Below are 5179 nucleotides of genomic sequence, written 5' to 3' on the forward strand. Positions count from 1 at the left end.
AAAAAAAAAAAAATTCATGGGAAAATCCCATCATCTTTTAATTCCACTTTTCCAAGATGGCATACCACCAACCACCACAGAAAGTGTGTTTGATACTTTTCTTATCTAATCTTTACCACAATCTTGAAAAGAGTAGAAGTGAGGAGGATAATTCAAAACTCAGGGAAGGGAACTCACATCTATTAGAAACTTACTGTAAGTGCCAAGCACTCTGCTATATGGACTTTACTTCTTAGAATAAGGCTATCTGGTGGATACTATCATCTGTCCCATTTTACAGATGTGGTAACTGTGGTTCAGAATGGAAGGGACTTAGCTCTTTTCCTCTAGACCTATTTCTATGCAGTTCAGCTTCAGGTTTTCTCTTTCTTTCTTATATGTTGCAATACAAATCTTTTTCAATAGAAACATCCTCAAATACAAATATTCCTCAGGATTCAACATATAACTGTCTAAAACATGAGTGAGCAGCCCTATCACCTACCAAGGGTGGACAACTAGACTGGGAATGGTCCCAGGAAGCCCAGCAACAGAACTTGCTTTAGCTCTAAACAAAGAAAGCAGGGTGGTGATTGGCACAGTGTCAAGGGGGTGAAGGAAGAGGGAACAGAACCAGAGGCCTAACTAGCATTTGTGGTGCCCGGGGCAAGCAGCATGAAGCCCGCCTTGGCTTCAATGGAAGCTGCTCTTAGAAGGGGGAGGGGTAGTCATGTGCACAAAAGATCCCCAGGCTGGTGTGCTCCCAGCCCTTGACCTCGGGCCTCTTGCTCCATCCATCTCTCAGACTGCCAAGGAGGCTGGCCCAGGGCCAGAGTGAAGGTTCTAACTGAAACTGGAGAGGTGGTGGGAGAAAAATGTGGTGCCCTCTAAATTTCTGTGCCCCAGTGACCCCACCCTAGCCAGGGCTCTGGAAAGAACAGAGTAGAATGTTGGACTGGCAAGAGAGGTGAAGGAAGTCAGAGGTGAACTAACTAGAAGAATAGGGAGAGGTCAGGGGCCATCAGTCACAGTGTGAGGTTGAATGAGTTCATCAAAAGATGAAAAGTTTTTTGAAATTGGAAGACATTTCAGAGTTCAATATCTCAGAGGTGAGGGAGACAATTGCAAGAGATAGCAGCAGTTGCTGAAGTAAATGGGAAACCCAAATACAGGGGTCAGAGTGGTCTATGGTTTCACACATTTTTACTGAGCACCTACTAAGTGCCAGGCACTGTGCCAGGCACTTGGGATAGGATGGTGAACAACACACGGTTCCCAGCCTGATTCAAATGTGGGAGGCTAGTGAGGAGATGAGAGAAAGACACAGGCAAATACAATATTATACAGAGGTACTCTGGAGCTGACTGAGATGCTTAAGACATGGCTCTCATGCTTGATAAACTGTTAGTTTGCAGAGCTGCCCTCTACTTCTGACAATAAAGATAAAATCAATATCCTGATACAAATACAAGCAAGTACTTTAGGAACATTGAAGAAAAAATTCTTCTTGACTTTCAAAGGAGAGGATGCTGCTGTTAAGTGAGCCAATTTTGACCCAGTATAGGGTTTCCAATGAGCGGGTGATGAAATTGAACTACAGACCTTCTGGTTCAAATTGACCTTGTGGTTCTGCGCTTGTCCTACAACACCATATCAGGACTCCAAAGGAGAGGATAAAAGAAGAAAAATCAGGAAAGGCTTGTGAAAGCAGCAGCATATAAAGATAAGCAGAGTTTCTAAGATGGGATGGGATTTTTTTGACTAGAGGAACACTGTGAGTTTATATAAAATATGCATGGAGGCAGGAACACACAGAAAGCATTTGAGGAATGAGGAATAACTGGGAGTGGTTAGAGCTGAAGCTGCTGATGAAAGTAGAAGTGGTGGGAAAGGAGATTTGGGAAGGAAGAGAGTTTTGTACATTGATAGCAACTAGCCACAAGAATACAAGTGTCCACCTGGGGTGAGAGGATAAAGAATTTTGAATTACACTCTTCAAAGGTCTGTCTGGATTCTGTAGCTAACAAAGACTCATACATGATTTGAAGAAAATTTTACTGTGGTAAAATACATATAACATTACATTTTCCATTTTACTCACTTTTAAACCTATAATTAACTGACAGTAATTACATTCATCATGTTGTGCAACCATCACGACTATCTATTTTCACAAGTTTTCCTTTAGTCCAAAGAAAAAGTCTATATCCCTTAAGCAATAACTTTCTATTTCCCACCCTTGCAATCTTCCCTCCTTCTCTCTCCTGGCCCCTGGTGTTGCTGTTAAGTACTGTTGAGTCAGTTCCAACTCATAATGATCTTATAGAGGGTTTCCAAGGAGCAGCTGTTGAGTTGGAACCGCCAATCTCGTGGTTCAAATTGACCAGGGCTTATTCTTCAGAGTCACACTTTGCTCTCTATGCATTTGCTTTAATGTAGATATTTCATATACATAGAATCATACAAGAGTTGGTCTTTTGTGTCTACTTATTTCATTCAGCATAATGCTTTCCACGTTCATCAATGTCATAAAAATATGGCACCAACCATCCCTCCCACAGCACTCTCTACTCATCTGGGTCTGAAATTCTTTTTGCAAATGACCATACATACTCACAGTTATGGGATTTATTAAAGAAGTTAACAGGTTACAATTCACGGTCAGAAATATTCAGAGCACCAGTCTTTCAGCCAGGACAGTCTCCTTAATGTCATTCCTATAGGCAAGTCGCTCTCTGGCCATTGGCCTCTCCTTAATGTTATTCCTACAGGCAAGTCTCTCTCTGGCCATTGGCCTGACCTCTACCCTACTCCAGCAATATTACAAAGCTCTTTTAGGGATGCTAATGAATGTCCAAAGGTAATCCATCTTAAAACCAAAGATGTTCAGCTCTAGCTCCATGGATCAGCAAACCTAGCTGTACAATTAAGTATCTAGACGCATCCTACTCCACAAGTGAACCTCCTTATGCCAAAGCACTCAGCTTTACTTGCTCCATGAGCTGGGAAGCCCACCACTCTGACTCTTGGGTCTGATGTCGCTACTCCTCTACCACTCCTCTGAGACTCATCTGGTATCACAGCTTTCTGTTCCTGGATTGAAGAGGTTCAATGTGCAAGGATCTCTAAGCCCAAAGGAAACCCTCTACTCTTGGCTCTTTCTTCTTGATGATAGCAAGATCCCCTCTTTGCTTCTGAGATGCCTCATTTTATACCCAGCAGAATGGCAAAAATTTCCAATCACAATTAGCCCTGTTAACAGTCACTCACAACTAAATCATAATCCATCAGTATCTCCCCACTCCCTACCTTTTCTTATCCAGACCAATCATGAAAAAGTTGTTTGATGGAACTTTACAAAGACTATGACTAGAAGAGACATTAAATAATTCACTACATCACAGCTTACATCAAAACTTCATTGCTAAAAAAAAAAAAAAAAAACCTTCATTGCTCGGACTGAATAGCATCCCATTAGTTACCAGTTGGGCTGCCAACCTCAAGGTCAGCAGTTCTAAACTACCAGCGGTTCCACAGGAGAAAGATGAGGCGTTCTGCTCCCGTAAAGGTTTACAGCCTTGGAAACCCTGTGCAGGGTCACTATGAGTCGGAACCGACTCCATGTACTTACCAACAACCAACATATGAATTTATAAAAATTTGTTCATGCAGTCATCTGTTGATGGACACTGGGTTTCAAACTTCTGACTATCACAAATAATGCTAGAATGAACATCAGTGAACTTTATAGTATCTGTTTGAGTCTCTCCTTTCAAGTCTTTTGGGGTATATCACCTTAGCAATTATAGGTTGTATGTTAATTTTATGTTTAACAGGTATGGCACTGAAGGATAAGTGCTGTACCACAAGGTCGTCAGTTAAAGCTCACCAGCTGCTCCTCAGAAACCCTATACAGGGTCGCTATGAGTCGAAACCAACTTGACAGCACTTCACAACAACAAAATTAAACTCTTTAACACAGCAGTTGCACCAATTCACATTCCTACCAGAAGTGGATGAGGGTCCCAGTTTCTCCATATTTTCAACAACACTTGCACTGAAGGCATTTTCAAGGAACAAGCCTCCAGGAATTGATTGAACACAAATGCAAAACTTTCAACAAACTGATGCATCACTGGAGGGACTCACTCATCTATACCAAGAAATTTGAAAGACAGTTACCTGTCCAGCTGATTGGAAGAGATCCATATTTGTGCCTATTCCAAAGAGACATGACCCAATGGAATGTGGAAATCATCAGAAAATATCATAAATGTCATATGCAAGTAATATTTACGAGAGATAATTCAAAAATGGCTGCAACAGTATACTTACAGAGAACTGTCAGAGGTTCAAGCCAGATTCAGACGAGGACATGGAACAAGTGATATCATTGCTGGTGTCAGATGGATCTTCACTGAAAGCAGAGAATATAAGAAGATGTTTACCTGTGCTTTATTGACTTTTCAAAGGGTCTCAACTATGAAGATCAGGACAAACTATGGATAACATTGAGAAGAATGGGTATTCCAGAACACTCACTTGTGCTAAGGAAGAACCTGTCATTGACCAATAGGTATTTGTCCAGACACTACAAAGGACAATGAGTAATTTAAAGTCAGGTAAAGTGTGCACCAGGGTTGTAATCTTTCACCAGATTTATCCAATCTGTATGCTAAGTAAATAATTTGAGACATATGATTATATGAAGAAGAATGTGGCGTCAGAATTGGAGTACAACTAAATCTGTAATATGCAGATGGTAATGTTGCTTGCTGAAAGTGAAGATAACTTTAAACAACAGCATGACAAATAAAGACTGAAGTCATCAAAGACTTCATTTTGCTTGGATCCACCATCAATACTCATGGAAGCAGCCATCAAAGAATCAAATGACTTGTCTATTTGTAATAGACAAATCTACTACACAATACCTCTTTAAAGTATTCAAGAGCAAAGATGTCAGTTTCGGAATAACATGGGCCTTAAAAAAGCCCAGGAAACATCAAAACAAGTGATCGGGTCTCCTCAGTGGAAACCCCCTCCAAGACTAAGACTCAATGGGAATACACACTCTGATTGGTGACCACGCTCATCACCGATAAGGGGAAATGAAGGAAAAACAGCAATGAAGCAGCGAGCTAAGCCCTACAATGTTCAATAGACTCCTGTGAACCCGGGTGGAGACCTGGTTGGCCAG

Source organism: Chrysochloris asiatica, unplaced genomic scaffold (genome assembly GCF_000296735.1).
Source record: "Chrysochloris asiatica unplaced genomic scaffold, ChrAsi1.0 scaffold00308, whole genome shotgun sequence".
NCBI lineage: Eukaryota > Metazoa > Chordata > Mammalia > Afrosoricida > Chrysochloridae > Chrysochloris > Chrysochloris asiatica.